Source organism: Euleptes europaea, chromosome 4 (assembly GCF_029931775.1).
Source record: "Euleptes europaea isolate rEulEur1 chromosome 4, rEulEur1.hap1, whole genome shotgun sequence".
Lineage (NCBI taxonomy): Eukaryota > Metazoa > Chordata > Lepidosauria > Squamata > Sphaerodactylidae > Euleptes > Euleptes europaea.
Window position 1 is genome coordinate 32957487 of NC_079315.1, and position 25981 is coordinate 32983467.

The 25981-nt window shown below is 42.3% G+C and overlaps 1 protein-coding gene across 2 annotated transcripts in view; it reads left to right on the plus strand.

The window, feature by feature from the left end:
• Positions 1–410: 410 nt before the first annotated feature.
• Positions 411–25981, plus strand: part of MOB3B (MOB kinase activator 3B) — a 122192-nt gene continuing 96621 nt past the window's right edge. For both annotated transcript variants that reach the window (XM_056848519.1, XM_056848520.1), the window contains exon 1: positions 411–515. The gene's annotated coding sequence lies outside the window, so the exon portion shown is untranslated. The remainder of the gene's footprint in view (positions 516–25981) is intronic.

A 25981-nucleotide genomic window follows, 5' to 3' on the forward strand; every position in this document is an offset into this window, starting at 1 on the left:
ACAATAAGTTGAATAAATGCATGCCCCAGCCTTAAATGAATGGTCCAATGCAATTCACTGACCCTGGAAAAAGTGCCCCTCCTTCCTCCTGTAAGAGAAAGAAAAACAAGAAGAAGAAACAGATAGGCCAGATGGTTTTGCTGTTTCCCTCACCTGAAATCGGTTTTTCCTCTCTGTCTCCCCCCCACTTTCTGCTCGAGACGTCAACCCTGTGCCGGGGGGCCGGTGCTTGCGATGCCCACCCGCGTCCGCCAGGGGGCGGCCTTTCTGCAGTCCGATATGCAACCAGAGTCAACCCCGCCGGAGTCCAGGGCGTTTGGCTGATGTCGCAGCGAGAGAGACGGGTTTTGTGTTTCCCCCCTGCGAGGAAAGGAAAGCACGGCGTGATCTACCAAGGGCTTCGCGGGGGTTGACTCGTTTGGGATTGCACAGGATTCCCCTCCCCGTCCGGAAACCTTGGCGAGTGGAAGCGGCGAGAAAAAGGGGAGAAACTGCAACCGGTCCAAGGATTGAAGGTCGACCCCAGAGGAGCAGCTGCCGCTTGGACCGGGCGGTTGGATCGTCTCCCTTCCGCGCCTTGGTTCCTCTTCCTCCTGGATCTGGCGTGTGTTAGACTAGAGGGGTCTCGATCTGGAGTGGAACCAGCGGCAGGAGGGCAGAGGAGCGCAGGGAAATCGCGCATCTCCAATTGTGCAATCGGGTGAAGTTGGCAAGCCCTCCTCTCTTCGCCTCTCCCCTGCAGCGGAATGACAAACCGAGCCAACTCCAGTTTACTGGGAAGTAAGTCGGGGTGGGTGGGGGTGGGAGTTGGGGTCGACTTCAAAGTACGGCTGGGATCGCGCGGCCGCGGCTCGATCCTGGGCAGGCTTGCATTGGACTGCAGGCTCGGGGCTTCGATTATTTTAAACCTAATCTATTTAAAAAAATAGTGATTGCTGGCTCCCTCTCTCCCCCCCTCCCCTCCCCCCCGAGATGGTTGTATGACGGTTTGAATTAAGAGCCTGCAGATGTTCCTTTGTAAAAAAGCCTTTTGCCTCGTTGGAGTCCCGTGCTGGGCTGTTGCTTCTGTGCCATTGCATTTCGCAGGAAGGAGAATCGATATCCGTATATGGGAAGAAGGAATTTCAATGGAAAAAAACAAAAATTGGGCGGGGGCGGGAGTTTAGTACCTGGGGAAGGGGGGGGGGAGATTGCGATGGGATGTTGCAGCTTTTGTTGGAGCAGCCGGTCTACCGAGAAGATTTTTTAAAAAAATTAAAGATCCCCATGCGTGACACCCGCATTCCCCAGATCAGACTTTAAAGGTTTTTTTCCCCCCTCTGGAAGAAGCTGCAGCTTTGGTCCTGGGAGCTGGCTGGAGTCTTCTTTTTTGGAAATTCGGTCGAACATCTGGATTCTCAGCCCCTCCTTTGAACGCCGTGCTGGAGTGGGAGCTCCCTTCCGATTTTGATTTTTTTTAAATTTTTTATTAAATCCTTCCCAGTAAGGATGAACAAACCTTTTAAACAACGGACACCTACACAGGCAGCGGAAGTTGTATCTCTCCCCCCCCCCGTTTGTACGCTCTTTTCAAGCCCCTTTCAAAAAGGAGGGGGGGAAAGCGGTGCCCCACTGAAACAAAACAGTGAGCGGGCTTTTGTCGTGCCGATTGTTTGTAACCCCAGGATCTGGAGGTGGGGAGATCGGGGTGGGAAGGCGTTGGAAAGAGCAGAATTGGAAACTCTGGTTTTCAGTGCGAGGGCATGCCTGGAGACCAGCTGGGTCAAGAGCCCCCCTCCCCGCCCCCATCGTAGGGGGCCAGAGGGTTGGTGACCAGGGCTATATTGTATTTCCTCCTGAAGGGATTGGCCCCGCTTTCGGATGAGGGAGCTCTCCTTTGTCCTGCCTCTGGGCCTGCTGCTCTTAGATGGGATGTGTGTATCTGCAAGTTGAATAAATGCCTGCCCCAGCCTTAAATGAATGGTCCAGTGCAATTCACTGACCCTTGTTACCTTTCCCTTAGTAGCTGCCAGGCAAAGCTCATTATGGATGGAAATGGCACGTGGTTGTATAAATGGTCGTGTTAATAGCGGGGTCGTGGCTAGGTTGTGAGGCCAGCTAAGTTCCCCCTGTGGGTTCTGGTGCCATCAGATCAGCCAAGGGAGCAGCTTATCTCAGGGGATAAATTCTGGGAAACGCGGAAGCGGCACAGCGTTGCCGCCTTTGAACCTGGCAAACTTTGGGTGCTCCAGCCAGTTTCTGTTGAGAAACAAATAGGGCATTGTGGAACTTACTGGGGCCCCTATATAATCATGGGTATCCGCCAGCATCATTGTAATAATTTTACTTACAAACTATGGGGCTGGCAAACAGCTGGCAAGCAGTCATTATAAGCCTCTTATTAGCCTACGCAACCATTTCCGTTTTCAGAGTGGATGATGTATAGCCAACTTAACATATGCGTTACCTTTCGATGGAATCAGTTAACCTATATTAGTTGTTTCTCTTGAAGGCTTTTGTGTCCAGAATCCTTGCCTTCTCACACGTTTTGAAATGGAAGCTGAGGCCGGAAGAAGATTTTCCAGACACAAAAGTCCATCTTCATAACTGAAAAAGAAACTTGGACAGTTGCTGGCTTGATCCGGCTAAGCTGCACATCTGTAGCCCTGTCCAAAAAGCAGTTTAGCTTTAGGGAGGGAGGATTATATCCACCACCAACCATCCTGTCCGTCTCTCCCCCGCCACACCAAATAGTTGATTAGCTACCTTACTGCTTTCTGTACAGGATGAGTGCAGCTCAGTCAGCTGGCTCTGGCAGAGTAACAAATATGTGCAAGACCCAAGTGCACACTCAGTTCTTCCTACAGGTAATACATACCATATTCACCTGAAAGGAAGACAACGCTGAATGTAAGACAGTCCCCTCAAAAAAGGTTATACACAAAGATTTTTTTTAATTATTGTACATAAATGTAAGCCCTGACCTGGATGGCCCAGGCTAGCCTGATCTCGTCAGATCTCAGAAGCTAAGCAGGGTCAGCCCTGGTTAGTATTTGGATGGGAGACCACCAAGGAATACCACGGTTGCTGTGCAGAGGAAGGCACTGGCAAACCACCTCTGATAGTCTCTTGCCATGAAAAGCCCAAAAGGGGTTGCAGTCGGCTGCGACTTGACGGCACTTTACACACACATAAATGTAACATATATGCAAATTTAAGCTGACCTCTTTTTTCCTTTATGACATGTGGGGGGAAAACTAGTCTTCCTTTCATATAAAAAGTGTTTATGGAAGCCTGGTGCCATGTTTGTAGTGCCCTGGTTGCTCCTGGGAATCTATCTATAATAAGTTTTTCAAAAAAGGATACTAGATGGAGGTCCCAAAATGAACAATCCATAAAACATATGAACAGTTGGCAACCCTTGGGTGGGTGTTTGCACAGTTCATATTTCAAAAATGGAATCCAATCTGCTTTTTTCACATGACAGACTCATGTTCTAGAAGCCTGAGTACAGCCAAGAGCCAATCCTGAGCTGGCTTCGTAATTTATGGAGATATTCATATTCTTGTTTAAAAGGTAAGGTAAAGGTCCCCTGTGCAAGCACCAGGTCATTCCTGACCCATGGGCTGACATCACATCTCAACGTTTACTAGGCAGACTATGTTTACGGGGTGGTTTGCCAGTGCCTTCCCCAGTCATCTTCCCTTTACCCCCAGCAAGCTGGGTACTCATTCTTGTTTAGGTACCTTATAAAAAAAAAATTCAGGAGTTGCAGTTTGATTCGATCGCCTCTGGTTTGGAACCCTGAGGAAATCACAAGTTTTTACATGCTAAGATACTTCATACTGGATAACCCTTTCACCCTTGTGTGTGTGTGTAGAGTTGCTGTCTGTCAGTTGCTGAGCACATTTATCTTGTGTTTAAGCTCAGAATGGATAATCAATTGCCTTTTTAACATTCACACAACTGTGAATGACTTCATTAGTATTTCATTTTGTAAACATCTCTGAATGGCTTGAAAGAAGTGATGAGTGAAACTTCATCTAGTCTGTATGCCAGGCCCCAGAGCTCTGCCAAGAAATAAAGTTAGCAGCTCTGTGGAAACTATGCTTTAGAAGAAGAAGAGTTGGTTTTTATATGCCGACTTTCTCTGCCACTTAAGGCAGAATCAAACCGGCCTACAATCGCCTTCCCTTCCCCTCCCCACAACAAACACCCTGTGAGGTGGGTGAGGCTGAGAGAGCATGACTTGCCCAAGGTCACCCAGCTGGCTTCATGTGTAGGAGTGGAGAAACAAATCTAGTTCACCAGATTAGTGTCCGCCGCTCATGTGGAGGAGTGGGGAATCAAACCCGGTTCTCCAGATCAGACTCCACCGCTCCAAACCACCGCTCTTAACCACTACACCACGCTGGCTCTTTATACTCTCGATTGCTGGAAACCAACACATCTCCTCATTTATTTAAAGATGGTTTGCCATTGCCATCCTCTGCAGAGACTTCCTTGATGGTCTCCCATCAAAGTACCAACCCTGCTTACCTTCTGAGATCTGACAAGATCAGGCTACCTTGTTGCCTTCTCTCTCCCATTAAGCAGTACCCTGGATGATATGGAAGACTTCTTCAATAGTCTGCTGTCTCAAATTGGTTTGGCTGGGACCTCAGCCCAAGCAAAGTCTTGTACAACTTGGGGCCCACTTTTATGTGTTGTGACTGGTCAGATGCTTGGAGCCCCTCCCCCTTTTTTGGCACTCGGAAACAGGCAGCGAAAAGGTAATTTTGTTGAGTACCTTTTGGTTTGGTTGGTCACAAACTCTTGGGTCTTCCTTAAACCATATGCTTTAAAAGCTCTTAGAGATTATGGGTTAGATACAAAGACATCTTCCTGAAGCAAAAAGGAACTTATATTCACATAAGAGGAGTGGGAATGATTTTTGCTAATATACCCCAAGACCCATCTCATAGTATTTCTGAGGGTCATCCCAACTCTCTAGAAATCACTGTTTTGGACTACAAGGGGCTGATGCGGAAAGGGATAGATGGGAATGATCCATTTCAAGCTCCACATATGGTCCTTTGTATCCAACACAGCATCTTTTAGCACTAAAAATGTCAACTGTTTTTCTTTTTGTCTGCAGCTGTCTCTCTTCTCCATTCAGCAAATGCAAAGTTGCATCGAGGCACATTCATTTAGTCCAAAGTGCTTTGGATTATTGACTCAAAGTATTATCCAGAAGTATCTGTAATTAATTGGAGCAGGGAATTGTGTGTTTCCCTGCAGTGCATATACCTCCTCTCATTCCCAGCTCTGTCTTATTCTCTAACTATCTGGTAATGGTTGTGCAAGCAAGACAAAAGGTTGTTGGCCCAGAATTAACTGATTTATTAAGGAGTTAGAGCTCTTTAATAAATCAGTTAGGGATTGAGGGTTGGGATATCAGCACTACTGCAACTCTTTCTCTCTGTGTTAAGTGCTGTCAAGTCACTTCCGATTCATGGCGACCCTATGAATCAATGTCCTACAAAAAATCCTATCATTAACACCCTTGCTCAGGTCTTACAAGCTTCCTTTGTAGAATCAATCCATCTCATGTTGGGTCTTCTTCTTTTCTTGCTGCCTTCGACTTTTTTTTGTTTTTTATGGTGACTCTTGATTTCACATAATGTGACCAAAGTGTGATAGCCTCCATTTAGTAACTTTAGCTTATAGGGACAGTTCAGGCTTGATTTGATCTGGCTGTCCAGTGATGTCCACTTGTCTGGTTGCTTGAAATATGTTTGCAATAAACAAATTGTTGTCTTCACAGAATTCTATGAGTCACTCTCCTGCTTCATTTTGTGCTCCTAGCCCAAATCTCTAACTCTGCATACATACAGGTAACTGTGTGTGTCAATCGGCCGGGGATTGAGGGCAGGTTAAAAATAAAAAAATATTTTATTTGCAAAAGTATTTATACAATACAAAAACACATATATACATTTTCCAGTTATAAAAAATAAATTATACAAAATCCCAAATCTCTTTTTTAATACACTCTAATATTTCTTCCTTAATCCTTTCAACCAAATTGTTCACATTCCAGGATTTAATGATAGAGACCACTTTTTGGTAAAATTTGGTAAAATTTACTTTGTGATCATTCTTTACACATATACTTCTACAATATGTGTTCCATTATTGTTACATACCACACTGTCTCCAGGCGGGAGGGCAGCCAGCAGTGGGCCTGAGCAAATGAGGCTCCAGGGGGGTGCAGCCCGCAGCCGATCCGCAGGGGAGGGAGGAAATAAAACAGAGAAAGAGGAAAAGGGAGGGAGGGGAAAAGAGAGAGAAAGGGAGAAAGAAATGGAGGGGGAGAAAGAAAGAAAAGGACGGAGGGAGACAGACAAAGAGACAGAAAAAGAGGGAGAGAAAGGAGAGTGACAGAAAAAGAAAGAAAAGCCTTTTCCCCCCACACACACGCACACGCACGCCGGCCCCACGCAACCAGGCCCCAGCCTCCACGCCTCCCCCCCACACACACACACCCGGCCCCAGAGCTCCCGAGGGCCACGGAAAATGTCTTCGGGGGCCACATACGGCCCCCAGGCCGGAGGTTCCCCATCCCTGTGCTATGACCATGCTAAAAGTTCCTCTGGTTGAGGCCCCAGTGCTTGACCTGCAGTCCCCAGGTCTGGTGCCAGAGGACGGGGTAGGGTCCCTACGGGATCAGCTGGACAGAAAGTCAGACTTCTTGGCCAGAAGGGCTCACGAAGCATCGGCCCTAGCCATCCAAGCCAGTGCTACCACTTCCATCTTCGCCAGGGCTTCATATCTTGGATTAAAAAGATCATGCAATTAGTCCCGGAGGACAACCTTAGAGTCATAGGAGGACTTGAAAGAGTCCTTAATGCCACCACTCTGATGGCCGACGCATCACTTGATACCATGTCATTCGTAGCAAGGTCCATGTCATAGGTTACCTCCCTCAGGAGAGCTCTTTGGCTGAGGGCCTGGCCGGCCGACTTCAAAGCCAAAACAACACTTATGTCTTATCCGATAAAAGAAGGCAGGCTCTTCGGGGAGAAACTAGACAGCATTTTGGTAGAGACCAAAGACAAAAAACAGGTGCTGCCAATGCCAATCAAAAAGGTTCAGTGTACAACTTCTTATCCTTCCTTTCATGCCTCCAAGATCTTGCCCAGGTTTAGACAGGACTTTAGGAGAGGCTCATGGGGATCCTCCTGGGGATCGTGGGGCAACCCCCAACCCTTTCGTAGGGGAGGCAGATTCCAAAGACCACAAGGATCACAACCAAGATCAGACAAACCAGATAGATTCACAAAGAATAGCACACAGTGACACCAGCCACATAGGCGGGAGACTCCAACAGTTCACAGCAAGGTGGGCTCAGTCCAATCCGGTCAAATGGGTCTTCAAAATAATAACACAGGGATACCTTCTGGAATTTGTATCCCAACCCTTAGATCGTTTCCTCCATTCCCCCACCTCTTACAGGAAAGGCAAACACAGCAGAACCCTAGCTGCCATTCAACATCTGTCACGTATCAGGGCCATCGAACAGGTTCCCAGCCAACAAAGGTGCCAGGGAGTGTATTCTATTTTCTTCACAGTCCCAAAGAAGAATGGGGACAGGAAGGCAATCTTGGATCTGAAATATATCAACAAAAGAATGATCCGCAGACATTTCCATATGGAAACGGTCGAATCAGTCGTGGAATCCCTCCTTCCTGGCACCTTTATGACTGCTGTGGACCTCACAGAGGCATACCTCCACATCCCTATCCATCCTTCCCACAGACGTTTCCTGCGCTTTGCGTACGGACATCAACACTACCAATTCAAGGCCCTCCCATTTGGCCTGACTTCTGCCCCGAGGGTCTTCACCAAGACCCTCATTTCCGTAATAGCGGTCCTCAGACAGGAGGGAGTCCAGGTACATCCTTACCTGGACGACATCCTGATCTGTGCCCCAACTCCACAGATATCACACTCTCACACAACCAGAGTTGTTCAGGTAGTTCAACAGCACGGGTACCTCATAAACTTCAGCAAAAGCTCCCTACAGCCCTCCTAGACTATGACTCACCTAGGGGCCAAGATCAATTCCAAAACATATTCATTATCCCTACCCAGAGAGAGGATGGTAAAAATAATAACCTTGGCTTCAAACACTGCCAAATTAAAGACTGCCAAACTCATGTCCCTAGCGAGACTCATGGGCTTAATGGTAGCTTGCATAGCGATCGTCCCATGGGTACGATTCCACTCACGGCCACTACAGTGACTCCTAAGATCACATCAGTCAGACATTACCAAGAAAAAGATCAAAACGATAGCCTTACCATACAGCGTCAGAAAGAGTCTCCTTTGGTGGGCTGGGACTATAAAGTTCTCTGATCCTAATTGTGACCAACATCGTCTCGAGGTGGCTGTTGTACCTCCGTCAACCTCGGCTTTAGTCTCAGACACCCCTTCGTCCTTTCCACTACCTGTTGAGTATCGAGACTTTACGGACGTTTTTGATGTACAGGAATGTGATGTACTACCACCCCCCCCACCGCCAAACAGACTGTGCTATTGAAGTGGTGGAAAATGAAAAACTGCCTAAAAGTAAGATCTATCCCATGAGCGCTTCCGAACGTACCGTGCTACGAGAATTCTTGGACAAGAATTTGGCTCGGGGTTTCATCCGGCTGTCTACCGCCCCTTCTTTGGCCCCTGCTTTCTTTGTGTGCAAAAAAACGGGTGACTTGCGCTTATGCATCGACTTTCGAAAACTCAATGCAGTCACCCAGTCCAATGCCTACCCCATTCCATTGATCTCGGATCTCTTGGGACAATTGAAGGAGGGGCGTATCTTTACAAAACTAGACTTGGTGGAAGCCTATTACAGAATCAGAATTCGGGAGGGCAATGTACCTTTGACAGCCTTTTCCGGTTGCTTTGGCATGTATGAATTCTTAGTGATGCCTTTCGGATTAAAAGGGGCCCCGGGGATCTTCATGCAATTCATTAATGAGATTCTACATGACTTGTTGTATAGGGGCGTGGTGGTTTATTTGGATGATATTCTCATTTACTCTAAAACTATGGACGAACACGTTGCCCTGGTGAGTGAAGTATTGCAACGCCTCAAAGACAATCAGCTCTATGCTAAGGTGTCCAAGTGCGAATTTCACCAAAAACAACCTTCCTGGGCTATATAATTTCACACCACGGTCTCACTATGGACCCTGATAAAGTGCAATCAGTAACCAGTTGGGAACCACCCTCCACCCGTAAGCAGGTTCAGCAATTTCTTGGGTTCGCTAACTTCTACAGGGAATTCATCCCAATTTCGCTCAAATCGTACTCCCCATCATTGATCTCCTTAAGACTAAGGGAAAAGGCAGGGCCGCCACGTTGCCCTCAGCTAAAATCAATTGGACCACCCAGTGCCAAACCGCTTTCGATACCCTCAAGCGACTGTTTACCTCCGAACCGGTGTTAAAGCACCCAAACAGATTTTATAGTCCAGGTTGATGCCTCAGACGTGGCAATGGGGGGTGCACTTTTACAGCAAGGGAGGGACGGTCTTCTGAATCCGTACACTTACTTCTCTAAGAAGTTCGTGCAATCTCAGCTCAAATGCCCGATCTGGGAAAAGGAAGCGGCCGCCGTCCACCATGCCCTCACGGTGTGGAGGCAGTTTTTGGAAGGTTCTAAAGTCCCTTTTGAAGTATGGAGTGATCACAAGAACCTGGAGGCGCTCAGGGGCCCCCGTAAACTGTCCGCGAAACAGGTACGCTGGGCGGACTTCTTTGCGCAGTTCCATTTTGTATTTTAAAGAAAACCCCATGAAACTCTCTATAGTGTTTCACGGGGTTATGCCTGCCTTTTTGCAGGTGTAACTAGGTGCCTGCAAAAAGGGGCATTCCTGGGCCAAAAGGACTTTGAAGGCTACAAATGGCAGCTCTGCCCCTGGGAATGCCCCCTTTGGCACCGACATGAGCCCTTGTGCTGGAGATACAACTTCCGGCAAGGCTGTGCTGGTGGTTTGCGCTGCCACACTGCTCCCTATAACAGTGTAAGTGCCCCTGCACTGGCATCCATGCCAGTTGGGGCGGCACTTACACTGCTGTACTGATCATGTCACTTCCTCATCCGTTTCGTTCCCCCGTTTCAGGATTGCACTGATAAAAATTAACAATTTGAGAAAATTCAGATGCATGATCTGTTATTCTTTCAGTATTTCTATAAATCGTAATCCTGATTTTTTTTTTTTACCAAATCTTAATCATACATATGTAATAATGTACCTTCACATTTGTCAACTTGTTCTATCAATAAAACCAATGGCTTTGGCCAGGGAGGGCAGGGTATAAATTCAATAAATCAAATAAATCAATCAACGTATGCCTTCTGACAGTTTGGATTCCAAAGTATTGCACAGCCCTGGTATACAAAATGAAAGACGTACTTTTTTGGGAAAGTCCAAAATGCAAAAAAAAAAAAAAAAAAAAACTTGCTGGAAGACTAGTTTAGCGGCATGGGTAGAGTCAACGAATCACAATCTTCTGGTTGTAGTGCTCAACAAGAAAGAAAGCTTGTTTGGGATTACAAGTGTACCTCACATTTAATAGTAATGTGTTACATCTGAATTGTTTTCTTGTTTGATAAACATCCTTCAACCCAGAAACTGCACCTATCCTATGGCCATTTTTTTTGTTTTTTTGTATTTTTCCTTATTCTCTCTGCCACAAAATTTCCCTCATACTTCTTCATCCCAGTTTAGGAGTTTATATCCAGTGGAAGCACTTCTAGTACAGTCATGTGCACAATTACATCTTTCTAAATCCATGAACTTAGAGGAGTGTAACTGCTTAGGAGTTCTCTGCTAATCACAGTAAAATCTGCAAATATTTGAATATTGTGTTTGGTAGGAAGGCATATTGTATATTGGAGCAATGTACATTTGCCTGTGTCTTACAAGATTTTGAAGCAGATACTTGGAAATGGAAAATGTAAGAGTCTTTCTAAGTAATTGTTCCACTGTTTGCATTTTCTGAGCACTAAAGATTAATATTTTTGAATGTGCACAAATGTGTTGCTCAAATTCAGACATTGCTGTTGAGTTTCTATATGGATTTAGGTTGGGTGACTACTGCAGACAGCTATTGGATATTGTTTGTGATGGGTGTGTGTGTAAATGCAGCCACTTCCACCACTGTGTTTAAAATATTTGTTCCTTTTCACAGTTTTATTTTTTTTATTTATATTTTAAAATTGCTGTAGATGTTCAGAGCTCCACCGCTGGGGGCCTCTCAGGTAGCCTCCAACTTTTTAAAGGATATTGGATGCTATGCTTTTTTACTTTTTACTTATTTATATCTGTTTGTAAGATTTGCAATGCAATCTTAAAAACAATTTTCTGGGAATAAGGCCTATTGAATACTCTTGAGTAGGATTTTGAGTAGATCTGCCTACGATTGCTCTCTTACAGTGCCATCCTAAGTAGAGTTAGCTTGTTGACTTTAATGGTTTTAGAAGGATATAACTCTGCTTAGGATTCCACTGCTAGGGTCCTTTCCTTCTTCCTAAGAATTTAGAGTGGCTTATTTATGTTTCCTCATATATCTCCCATCCTGTTTATGCAGTGGAATGATAATGTGTATGCAGATCATTTGGGGGCTATTTCATGCAATTGAGAAATAACAGAGTGATTGTTTAATCACACTTTGAAATTCTTGTGGTCCTAGAAACATCCATCTTCCTTAACCTTTTAAAGAACACTGCATATTATAGCATGGGTGCACTCACAGTGGTAGTAAACATTCTTATTGATGATAACCTGGTCATTTCAGAAGGAAAAGGATTTTTTAAAAAGAGGACTTCTCTTGTAATTTGGCCGTGCTTTGTAGATTTCCCACCTATGTTCTTATGTGTGCAGATGGACTCAGTCTTTCCCAAAGTCTTCTCCAGCTCCCTGAATTCTCTGGCACTTGTTTACCAGTTTCCCACATAGGATCTGCTCTCCTTTCCTTCTCTGCACAAAACTGCATGCAATACCTTCACAGTGACTTTGCTGCACTGAACAGAGAGAAGGAGAGCTGAATTATCTGGTTGTCATGTGTCCAGGATTTTCAAACTGCTATATACATGCTTAAGAATAACACATGATGAATGATGCAGGTGGTGAAAGGGTTATTTGCCAAGTTTATGCAAGAGTTTTGTTCTTCTGTAATCTAATTATCATTTTCTGAAGTCCATATCCCCTTAAAATCTGAATGAGTTGATGCATGAGGGCTTCTTTCACCTGTTCATGGAGGAAAAGAAAGATTGTTTACTATATGATTAGTATTTTAATTTATCACTATTGTTTTTACTAGTTAAGCATTAAGAACATACACATACAGCCACAGTGTTCTGAAAGACTACAAGGATGTTAAAAGATAGTCAAATGTATAATTCCATGGAACATGGAGCTTCCTTTAAACTGTCATGGGGAATAGTGACTTTTGTCTTGTAATGCTGCTTTATTATAATAAAGTCTAAGCAAAATACTTGATATTAATAATACTTGCAAGTCACGTGTGAGTTGACGAGTTTGAATTAATTAGTGTTTATCCACTTTCCCCCCTCTTATCTGTTTGGTACATCCAGCCAGCATGGTGTAGTGGTTAAGAGTGGTGGTTTGGAGCGGTGAACTCTGATCTGGGTAGATAATCTTATATATAAATCTTCATAATACACATTCTGAGTGAGTAAAATCTTGTCATGATGATTTCATTGAAAAGATAAAATATTTCATAAGAGTTTTTCCAGTGCTCCTCCAAATTTTAAATTTTTAAGTTGTCACGGCTCGTGTCGTTAAGGGGTCTACACTCTTAGAATGTATCACTTACTGAGAAGTGAAGCTATCTTATTCAGCAAGACCTCACAGACAGGAGTCAATGATAATTCCTACTACTGTAGGCTTTCTATTGAAGTGTGCCAGAAAATTTATAAACAAGGAACAGTCCTTCAGTGTTATTCCTCTGAAGATGCCTGCCACAGCTGTTTTAAAAAAATGTTGTAATTTTTCATTAGTTTTAATTTTCCTCATTTAATGGTACTCAGTACTAATGTGTATGAAGGATTTGCTGCTGCTTCACACAGACAAATACGTAGACAACAGATTAGTGCATACTCAAGCTGTTGTGTAAAATTCGAACACTACAGTTGCTCAACAAATTAGGGATGCACAACAGTGCTCACTTTATTTCTGTTTGTTTTCATATGCTGTTGTTGCGAGCCTTTTCATTTTGCCTGTTTTTGCTAATAAAAATAAGGTTAAAATTGCATCAGTTTAAAATGGGGGAAACAAAAAATACTGTAAAAATAAAAAAATATGTGGTCTGATTTGTACAGAGATATGAAGAAAATATTTGAATACGTGGAAAGTACTGTAACATTGGGGGTCAGCAGTGGCTTGGACCCACCAGAGGATTTCCACAGATGGAAGGGATTTTTGTTAGTGGAGTCTGACTTCCTTACCTTCTGCCTCTTGATGCTGTCCAAAACGCTGTCCTGTGGGGAGAGGGGGTAGCCAGGAACAACATTGGGGAAGGAGTCAGAATTCTGCAGTGAGAGGGGGGAATTGGTGAAAATTCCTCCCTTCACATCTGCAGAGAACCTCTGGTGATCCAAACCATTTTTTTCCTGTTTCTGAAGCCCCCCCCCCCCCAGTAGTTCAAGCGGGGGGAAAACAGCATTTTATGAGACACTGGGAGAAATCCCAATGAAATATTTTCTGTTTTGGAATGACTAAAAGACATTTTAAGACAAGGCTTTGTTCACTCAAAATGCTTTCTAAGAATTGTGAAACATGACAATTTTAAAGTAAGACATAGTATGGCATTAGGTAATAATAACCTTTTTGTATATTGTAGGTATATATGGAACATACTTTCAAGGATGCATGTATTGCTTAAGTGGGACTGATTTTGTCCTCAATATAACACTGCATTTTTTTATATATTATTGAAGAGATCAACTTTTTCAGTGTCAGTAAAAGTAACTCAGTATTCACATTGCTGATTGTTCTTGATACTGTGACTGTATGAAGGTTGTTTTTGTGTCCAAATAAATAACCTGTTTTGTGTTACAAAATTTATGGTTTCAATTTTTGTAAGTTTTTTTTTTTTTTTTTTTTTGTAATTCTCAAAGGGGAACAACTAAGAAATAGCCTAGGTAACATAAGATGCATCCATTTGCATCTTTCTCTCTTCCCCTGTCATCCATGTTGGGCATATTTGCTATTTTGTTTAAACAAAATGTACATTTACATCTCTAAATTCATGCAAGTGGAAAATGAAATGGCATTTTTGAGTAAATAGAATGGGGCAACAAATTTCAGTAGCTTTCCTTGTACATATTACTGAGGTTTAACTGCCATATTCCTTCCTATATTTTAAAGTTATATTTCACCAAGTTGTCATACCACAACTCCTACAATTCTCATGTCACATAATTCTATATATTTCCATTGTAGTAATTGAGACTTCTATAGAGTTATGTTTTTTTTTTAAGAGAATATGACAGTCACCTAAATAAATGGTCAACATCTGGGAAATCTCTAAGTTTCTGGCGAATGAGTATAGTTGAGTTTTGTAGGTACTGTTATAGGGATACTTGCCACTAGACGCTTATGCTATGCAAGAGCTCCAGAATCAGAAGGGTTTTCACTTATTGTCTCTTGCCCCTAGTAGACATTATAAACTGCACAAGTTCACAACAGGGACGAGTTCCTGGTGGTAACGTGAATAAACATATAGCAGGGCCAGATTTGAATTGGGACCACTGCACAGGAGAAGGAGGAATTCTTGCTTCTTTGTGTTGTTTTCAGAAGCTGAAACAGCCCGGGGTCCAACAAGGGGGGAGTATTATTTGTTCTGTGGGGAGCCAACACATGCACTCATTCATTCGGGCCCTGTTGCGTGTTTACTTACAAGTTGCCATCAGCAACAAGCAACTACAGTATACCAAGCTGCCACGATGAACTTCGGTGGGGGTTTGCCCATTCCTTAAATTCTTTATTTCTCCCCTCAACCTTTTAAGTACTGCTTAGGAAAATAATAAATTTAAAAATTACCTTATTTCTTTAGCATTTTGAGAAGCTGGGTCACAAGCAGAAAGCGATTTCTTATTTCTATGTCGATCACCTTCCAGGCACATGTACTGTATTGCTTGTCTTGTAGGAAATCATTTATTCTCTGGAAGTAGCTTTGGACTTGCAGAATCAGGGGATATACTTTAAGATTAGAGTCTATCAGTTCCTTCTGCATCTCCTTTGAATTAAAACATTTCTCCAGTTGGTTAATTTGTTGGTGAAGGCTGACCAGGACATTCCTGATGCATGTTGAGTTCCAGGTATCATAAGGTTTATCGTTGATGAAAAAACTGAAGAGTAGATGGAGCATCTTTTTTATAATTATTACTCTTGCCCCGTTGCGAGCATTGAAAAGTTCCAGAGGAAATCCCAAATCTACTATTTCAGGTAGGCATTCTAGAGGAAATTGTCCACTTGTATTGCAGAGATCATGTAAATTCATCTCAGTCGGTTGGCTCTGGACAAGAAGCATGGGACATTTGGAAAGCGAGAGTTGGCTGGAACGTGCAGAGAACACGAATACAAGGCAAAGCTGTAATCCATAGTTTTGACTTGTTGTGGCCATGATAATCAAGTTAACAAATCATCCAGACTTACAAGAGCGCAACTGATAACTGTGACAGCTGACTTTCCAACTGGAGCTCTTTCTGTGCTCCAGCATTTAAAAGTGTCCTATCACCACAGTTGTAACTGCCCCATCTCCTGGAATCTCTTTAAATACAGTTTGGAGACTGATATAAATCTGCCATCCCTCTGAATTTATTTATTCAGTGTGAGACACTTGGATTAATCATAGTATGGGTGGGTTTTTTCCTTCTAGACTCCAAATGCCTTTGAGGGCCATCCTTGGTTACTTCCAGTTTCTATTAAATGAGTTATCTTCTGGTATTAAAAAAAAAAATCTTCTTGAGCGGTGTTGATATAGAAGAGTAATTTGTGTCACAATGCACATTTGTGTGGTATATTCATATTATACCTTATGTAAAATGTGCAGCATTATTTTCCACTTTATTATGTCCAGATCTTCATGTTTTTCTTATTTAAATAAATGCTGTCTTTGGTCATCTACTGGGTATTGGACTATGAGTTTTGTCCAGTGTTTTTTTCTTAAACTCAGTGTTTCTCTTAAACTCTTAAGCTCTTCTCTTCAGCACCTGAGTTTTATTGTCTGTTCCTTCTAGATAGCTTCATGTGCTTCCTTGCGCAACATGTTCCAACAATTGCTACTAAAGACAACTGCCGGTTGAGTTATCTTTTTCAGATTTATCTTTCTCAATTTACATATCTGTTCAAGGAAGAGAAACCCACTTTGTATTTCCACTTTGCTGTAATATTGCCTAGCTGACACTCTAATTTTAGTACCCGAAGAACTGTGGGTAATATACCATGGACGTGGTTGCCCAGTCATCTGTTTCAGTAAAATTTAACTCTCTTCCATGGGGATCCCTGGGGCACCTCAATTTCTCTATCACTCTCCATAGTCTCACTTGCATTACTTGTTAGTTCCAAATTGGTGAATACAATCTCCTTTTTATCATGTTAAAGGTGACATAAAAACAATTTTAGCTTTGGTTTGGATCACTGTATGTATTTTTTGCCTTCCTCTCCCCTCCTACCCCATTTTACAAATCCGTAAAACATACATGTAGTTTCTCACATGATTCCTAGGGATAATTACCTGGAAAACATCAATTACAGTTTTGAAACTGATAGACTTCCATAATATTGTATTGACAATGACATCCATTGATTGATTTTAATTTTATGAAACAGTGAAGGTCTATGGGAAAATAAAGCACTGGCCACATGGAACAGAAGTAGTGGCAGTATTTTAAACATAATGGGCTTGATCCAGATCCCTGCATAGGCAGGATCTTCCTTCTCCCTTCTATGAAAGGGGCAGCTCTTCAACTTTATAGGGATCCCTCCCCTTTGTGTGTACTCTGTACGTGTGTTGCTCCATGCACCTAAGTGTGTTGTACCTCTTGAGATTCTGTCGTGCTCATGGATACATATATATTATAGAGGCCCAAGATCAAATCCCGTGTGTGTCTCTAAAGACTTCGTAGGTTTACAGTGCAATCCTATGTAGTGTTATCCCCATTGATTTCCGTTGGTTATAATAAGTTTTAATTGACAGGAAGCAGAATACCAGCTACTTAAGATAGTAACTTCTAATAAAGAGGCCCATATGAATAGTATGGCTCCTCCAGCTCCTGTAACAATGTAGAGCTCAGAATTAATTATTTGGAACTTAACTAAGGCAGTCAGATCCTAAGATAATTCTTGAGCAGTGTATAATAGCTGAGCACAGTTTATAATTTGGCATTTTGTATTTCTCATTCCTCTAAAACGGGATATTTTATAATGCAGAATTCCTTTGAGCCTATAGATAATTAGAAGATTATTTGACCTCACTCTAGTTTTTTTCAGCATGAGTACTAGAATTGCACTCAGTAATATAGGAATTGACTGACAATCCAATCTCATCTAGTGTCTGGATTTGGAGTAAAATAACATGTGGTGCTGTCACTTACAGGCTCTCAGCTCTTTCCTCCATAGCTAGGGTTCTGCGCATCGAGCTGATTTTACACAGATATGCATATCTTGCCCTGTGATTCGTAAAACCTGGTTTGCATATGTTGAAGAATAAGGTGGCAATGAGGTCAGTAGAATGGATTGCGTTTCAGTGGGCTTCAGGAAAGGGATTAAAGGTTTAAATTTTTCTTCACATAATGAGCTCTACGCAAATAGAAACCTGTACAACAGGGAGGAAAGTTCTACATCTTCTCTTTTCTTTCCATATATTTTTTTCTATTTGCATGGGTGTGTTTTTTTTTTTTAACATGGTGGTGCATTCAAAAATGTGATTGACCACCTGTAGTTTAAAGTGATGGACAACCCAATCCCGGGGGAGGGGTGTTACTTACATCATGCTTTGGGACGGCATAGCTGCGCTGCCTCCTGAGCAGCTTCTCACCCCAAAAAAACATAATTTTAATGCCAGGAAATTAAAAAACCAGTGAAACAACTCCATAGGGTTGCGTGAGAGTTTCATGGGGCTATGCCAGCTATTTTACTGGCTCTGTGGCAATGCAAAGGGGCGTTCCCGGGCCAAAATGGGGTTTGACAGTTAACTAAAGGCAGCTCCGCCCCTGAGAACACCCCTTGATGTGCAGGCACTCGATTCCAGGAATGTGGCTGTGCCGACGCCTGAGGCCTGCACTGCTGTGTTTCTCCCCGCGGGATGGTGTAAGTCACCCTGCACCAGCATCCATGCCACTTTGCATGGTGCAAGTGGTACGGACGCCAGCCTAGGGGTAAAGATGGCTTCTATGCAGTTCTGCCCCCCCCCCCAATTTAGGATTGCACAGGTAATCTACCAGGTTTCCAACACTTCATTCCCCTGCACGTGTGATATGGAGTTTTCGTCTGCGCTAGCTATTTTCATACATTTGACTCCTTGAAGTAGCAGTTTAGAAGTGGCGAACATGCACTGGTGGACTATCTTTAGACTAAAGAGGTGGGAAGGGTTACATGTTCCCACTATATGTTTAGATAAACATTTGACAGCTAGTGTGGTGTAGCAGCTGAAGATGTGGTTGATCCAGACTGAGAAAGAGTGTGACTTCATAGAGTTGTTGTGAAGATAACGCAGAGGACTGGAGAAGCACATAACCACCCTGAGCTCCTTAGAAGAAAGCTGAGACAAAAATATGATAATGAAAGGATTAGTAATTTTCTGGAAGTGTTAGTAGTTATTTCTATTCCTTTCCCTAGATTAAACAGCCACTGGCTATCCATCAACCACTTCACACTTTAAAAAGCAGAAATTTAATTTAATTTTTCCTTGACACTATAAAGAGAAAAGTTGCCATATCTTTCACACAATTGACAGATCTATTTGACAGCAGATAACGCAGTATCCGTTTCTCAGAACGTGTCTTTAGCTGTTGTATTCAGGGAGTGATCTATTTATTTCATGCAATATTATTTTGAGGACATGCTAAAACAATGTGGCTATGGAGTCTATTTGATCCAGACAAAATGGGCATTTTCATTTGTCTTCAGTAATTGTATTGTATCACCCTTGTGTCTCGGCTGAGTCTAGGACATTACCTCTCGCCAATAAGAAAGCTCATCTGAATTTCTAACCAGTAGAAATAGTCTGGCAAGGAGAAAGTAGTTATTTCTGTATCTTGCATAGAAGCTTCACACTTACCAATTTATTTTGGTTCTGTCTTGGCTTCTTCCAAGGAATCCTGAGAATTGTACTCCAGTAATGCTGAGAATTCTGTAGTGCAAGCTCAGGTGCATCCTATAATTCTCTACTCCCATGTTCATGTCCAAAAAATGTTCCTTCTGATTGACTTTTAGGCCTTTGAATACCTGATAACTCAAGAAATTGATATTTTTAAATTTCCTTTCATGACGTCTTTTACTCTGGGAATATTAACAGCCCATTTCTAAAGGGGGGAAGATCCTCACAGGAGCTGGCGTGACCATCACACTAGCATCCATGCCACTTGCGCTGTACAAACTGGCAGGGGCGCTAGCGTAAGGCAACTTACGCTGGTTCCCCTTGAAGCTGGCAGTAGTGCAGTGCATGGGTGCCAGCGCTGCCTCCTGCCGATGTTTTCCCGGTGTATCTCCCAGCATGGGGTCCAGGGGGCATTCGCAGGGGCGGAGCTGCCTTTAGACAGCTTTTTAACCTCTTTTGGGCTCAAAAAGCACCATTTTGCCGGCATCAAGATACGCCTGCAAAATAATGTCACAGGCCTGTGGAATTGTATGGGGAGTTCTATGGGGCTTAAAAAGTGAAATAATTTTCATTTCTTTTTTTGGCTGCGTCATCTCTGGCCACCATGGAACTCCCCCCCCCTTCAGAATGGGGAAACTGTTTGCAAATTCTTGGCTACCTCCTAAAAATAAAACTTATGAACAAGCAGGGGCAACTGTTTGGCTGCTTCATAGCTTTTTTGAAACTAGGCTACAACACAGCATTTGTGGCGGGGGGCAATTTTAACAGCAAACTCATATTCAGAAGAATATAATATTTGTACTGAGATTTACTAAAAATAAATAATATAATAGTTCATTTTTGGGTGGCTTCTTGCAGTCATAAGCAAAATTCCCATTAGATAAAATGACCATGAACATGATTCTGGAACAACATGGAGGTCTTTTCTGCTGCTTTATTGCACCTGTGTTTTTGGGAATAGTGGGTATGTGTGTACATGAATGATAAAGGATGCATATCAATCTAAGGGCAGTCTTAGACACTACAAATAAATTTGGGATCATATGTATGATTCTTGTTCAGATTGTGACCTTGCACATGATGAAATGATAATAAAAGAGGACATCAGTTGCTTGGGCATCCTGTGGCTGCAATATCTTAAATATTCCCTACTTTTGAAATAGCCGGACACAAGTCTGAGATGCGCACTTTTCAAGGAGATTATCTTTTTACCATTATTAACCCATATATTTGGCTGTTTTCAGTCTACTACCCTACGTAGGTTTTCAAAGCATGCACAGGAAAATATAACATCAGAGGCACCAATCACACTGGTGTGGTCATTATAGCAATACCAGTATTGCCATCAAATCAACCCCTATAGTGATAGTGATAGTGATAAATTTTATTGTCTGCAGCCATCACAATCCACCATACAAAACATTAAAATAACATTAAAATAACTTTAAAACAGTCTGACCCACAAGAAGCTAATATTTAAATATGTTTCGTTCCCTGATTAGAAACAGCTTTAGCTCGGATTTTCTTAGCTGCTAAAGCAAAGAGTGACACTTTGCAGGTAACATCAGGACACTGTATTAATCAAATCCTAAGAAAATAGCAAAGATATTGAAATTGGTTGTTACCTAAAACATTTCCTTATACAATAGAAAAGAGTATAAGTTTTGCCCTTAGAATCTCTGGATAGTATGTTATAAATCAACATTAATGTGATTTGTGCAGATTAATGCTTCTACAACTGTTGCCTCCTTCAAAACAGTGGAAACTCGAGCTCTCCAAATGTGATTTCACATTGTGGATTAGATTTAGAGAAGTAGTTAGCTATGGAGAGCCAATCTTTCTTAAATAGCTAGCTGCACATTATGGTGGAAAAGCACATTCTCCATTCCACAAATCCTCTCTGCAAGTTGTGTTAATTCTCTTATTCCCTAGCGCATGCTACACCTGCAACAATTGAATGCTAGCCATGAGTGACGTCTCATTTTGTTAATTCTCATCATGACTCTGCATAACTTTGTGGGTCAGATGATTAACATCATGCTAAGCATTATTTGATAGCAAAGACACTGGCTAGACTTAACTGTTCAGACGATACACTCTTAATTACAGTGCCTGGCCTCCGGCATCCTTGGCAAGAATAATAATTGTTGTTTAAGTATTTTTTCAATCCAGCGTATGAGTAAGGGAGCCATCATTTGCATTACTCAGACAGTGTTTTTTGTAAGTGTGTGTTTGTGAGATGTATAGGGATACTGGACTGGCTGAAATCTAAAATAATACCTTGCAATAAACTGTCTGCTTATATTGGTAGTTTTCTTCCAAAATTACAGACAGAGCTTTTACCAATTCTGCCATTGAAGATGTTAAGCTGCAGGTACCAGGTTTAAACTTTGGGAATGTTTGTGTTGAAAGCATGGGCTCTGTCGCTGAGCACTGTCCCCCTCCCAAATTTATATGATCTCTGTGTTACGTGCTGTCAAGTTGCTTCCAGTTTATGGCTACCTTATGAATTGATGACCTCTGAAATGTCCTATCATAAACCGCTTTGCTCAGGTCTTGCAAACTGAAGGCTGTGGCTTCCTTTATTGAGTCAATCCATCTCATGTTGGGTCTTCCATTTTTTCCTTGTGCCTTTAATTTTTCCTAGCGTTATTGTCTTTTCCAGTGAGTCGGTTTAGTAATTTTAGCTTCTAAGAAGAATTCAGGCTAGATTTGAACTAGAACCCATTTATTTCTCTTTTTGGGGTGTCCATGGTGTTTGTAAAACTTTTCTCCCACATCACATTTCAAATGAATGAATGAATGAATCAATCAAGTTTTATTTCGATACAGTATCAGCTCTGAATAAAAATCAAAGTTAGGTTAAAATAATAAAATAAAATAATAAAAAGCTGATGATTCTGGGAAGGATGATTTGAAGAATCATTTTTTTCCTGTCACCTTTCTTCATTGTCCAGCTTTTATATTAATACATAGTAATGGGGAACACCATAGTATGAATGATCATAATCTTGGTCTCCAGCAACTCTTGTTTACACTTAAAGATCTTTTCTGGTTCCTTCATGGCTGCCCTTCCAACTCTCAGTCTCCTTTCGATTTCTTGGTTGCAGCTGCAAATAAATCCATGTCTAGTTCCCCAAAACTCTTACTAGCCTGCTTCCCACTAGTAATTTGAACTCTAGAAGAATGATGGGGAGACAAAGCATTTTAAAATGTACAGGACCTTTTGAGTGTATAGTTGGAATGACTTCTGAACTGAGGAGAGAGAATAGAATATGTTACTTCATAAGATCTGGAGCAAATTTTTCTGGCGTCACGAACAGCACTTGAAACTTTGCTTATCTTAAAATTGCACTTTTTACAAATTTAAGTGTCCCTTATCCAGAATGCTTGGGACAAGAAGTGTTCCATATTTGGATCTTTCCATTGTTTAGAATATTTGCCTATACATAATGAGATATCTTGGGGATGGGACCCATGTCTAAACACTACATTCATTTATGTTTTATATACACTTTTATACACATAGCCTGAATATAATTTTAAACAGTATTTTTAATAAATTTGTGTACATTGAACCATCAATGGGGCTGCTGAGGACCTGTGAGTAACGCTTGCATGTCAGCTCAAAACATCCGGGTTTTGGGTCATTCCGGTTTTTGGTTGTCCAGTTAAGAGATACTCAATCTGTATGTATATTTCTGTCTCTCAGCACACAGATTCTTTCAATGGCAGAATTGTGATTGGAACCTTGGTCTCCCAGATCCTTGTCTGATGCTTTGACCACTGTACCACAACAGCTGTTGGGTTGTTTATGTATTTTTTGTAAAGTAATTTGTTTTGGTAAATTTTATTTTATAATACAACAACAAAATAATCCAATATAGTAGCTGTGTATTATCTGCTAATAACAGGCCATTTATAGTGATGGATGTGTATTACCACAAGCAACACACTTATAGGAAAACACTCTTTAAAAAGAAAGAAGATCTTCTTTAGAGAAAAATGCGCCATTGTTTTTCCAAATGATAACTAGGGCAAATTAAGTGACTTAGATCTTTGCACATGGTGAAGGCCATATGGTGAAAGAGGATTATTTAAGTATGCTGCTGCAGGACCGTATCAAATCATTCCTGGCATTACAAGAATGTAAAATGGGTCAGATTTAACCATTGGAGGAAAAGGTAATCCTGAACTAGCGAAAAACCCTTTGTTACGACATCAGACAACGTGTGTGGGAGTCTGTCTTTTGTAGGTTCACCTGGTATGTGTTATCTGTCCCCACAGATGGACTCAGAATAAGGCCATCCAGGGATGGATAGGCAGGTTTCGTTCACAATTGTAAAGTACTTGAACCTTTCCCACATGTCAACTCATTTGCTAGACTCCACCGAATTCAATGGAAAGCATTTAGATTTACGCAGTTCTGTCTAAGTTCTGTGTTTGCTTCTGTTTCTTGGTCATATTGGAATATAATAGAATCTTGTAACTGACTTTTAATATATAAGGCTTCTATATTATGCTTTTTCCTCTCAGGTAGCTGGGAGATAATTCATTTAGGACTTATTGATTATAATAAGCATCTAGTTCCTGAAAAAGAAGCCAGTGTAGATGTTGGAGAGCTAGTATAATGAGTGGGATCCAGCTAGGGTTTCTGGCCCTCAACCAGCAATCCCTGGGAGACCGGGTGTGTGTGTCTGTGCAGAGAGACACGCAAATATGTCTCATGTAGCTACGTCACTTCTGGCTGTGTAACCAGAACTGATGTCACCGCACTGCGGGATGCTCTATTATTTCCTGAAAACCGTAGAGTTTTGGGGAAATGCTAATCTGTCCCGTGATATGTTGACACCACTCTAGTTGTGCAGCCAGAAATAATGGCATGGCCTCACTGGATGCAGTCGCCTCCCCCCCCCCCAATTTTCTCCTACCAGTCCATTGAGTGCTGGTAGGAAATTTCTTTAGGATGGTTTGCTTACTAAAAATGGGCAAATGGCATCCATAGATCCACCCAGCTTTTTCTCTCAATCATGCCGAATTTTCCTCCTTGCTACAGCTGCTATCCTGCATGACTTTTGTCCATACTGGTCCCATGATCCTCAGCATACCCTTTCTGAGTAGTCAGAGGGGACCCTTGCGCCATGTCCACAAGTGGAAAAGCTGGTTTGATCCAACCTAATATGTTTCCAGTGCATTGTTCATCACCAAACAGGTTTCAGGAGCAAGCTGACATTGTGCACTGTAGTAGTTTGGTCTTGAGGTCAGAGAGGTTTAAATGACAGAAGTCAGGTCTTAATTGAATAGGATAAAATGGAGGAGGGGAGAAGCCACTTTGTGTCTTTGCAAGCCACTTTGAGAAAGTAGGGTATAAATGAAATAAATAAAATTGAAGGTGTCATAGTTGTCTCACCAGGTGTAACTGGTGGAAGACCATTCTTGGCCATTCTTAAAGAATGGGCTTCCAGGTACAGCTGGGGTCCAGAGGCCCCCAAGATTGAGAATCTGAGGGGCAACTGAATCTAGAACAGAGGTCCCCAATGTATGCCTGTGGGTGCCACGGTGCCCGCCAAAACTTTTTCTGGCGCTCACCAAGTATTTTTTAGGAAGTGAATGGGGCCAGGTAGGGCTTTTACATAGCATGGCTTCTAATTGACTATTGGAGATTTGACTGTGCAGATTTTTTAAATGTTGCTTTGGCAGCAGCTGCCATCACAACACAAGGATCTGCACTGTGTTACTGAAGTTAAGTTGTGGCAATCATTTTGTGGCTGGCTCTGCTGCCTGAGCCAGCCATTTTGTTGCTGTGCTTACCATGCTGTGTCAGATTTCTCAATGTACCTGCAGGCTCAAAAAGTTTGGGGATCCCTGATCTAGGGACATGCACTACAAAGCTAAGAGTGCTGTTTTATTTCCTCTCTCGGTCCCTCAGATGTAGTATAACTTTGTCATGCTGTGAAGTACTAGATGTTGGGGACTGTTTGCTTAATCTGTGTTCCTTCTACTTTTCCAGTTCCTACTAGGTGGTTGTTTTAAAGGACCAGTGAAAGAATGCAACCTAAAATTGTTGTAGCCTCTTCTCTGGAGCATGCCTTTAAGCTCTGCACTGAAGTCATGTCTGCATCAAATTAATTTCTTACCTCTGTGCTGAAGTGCTTTTTTTTACAGGCAATTTTTTAAAAACTCCCATTAGGGACCTTTTCCAGAATCAATCAGTTCCTTCCAATTTTTCAAGGGAAATCAGTTGGCATTGACCTGCGTCAGGGCCTTCTTTAGCAGGCATCTATATGAGAACATGTAAAATGTGAGCCAAAGTTGTAGAGTGTGTGTCTGCCTGTTTTTTTATGATAGGTGGTGATTTATTTAGAGGGCTTTATAGGATGGTGCAGTTTTATCTCGGTGTGAGCACTCTGTATATGTTGCGCCCCATATGGGGATCCCTGAAAGTGAAGTCTTGCCACCCCATGTCAGAGAACTGGTACAATGTTGTCCTCAACTGCAGGACTTTACATTCTGTATGTGGACGTATGTGTCATCAAGCTGCAACCAACCTATGGCGACCACAGCAAGGGGTATTCAAGGCAAGTGAAAAGCAGAGGTGGCTTGCCATT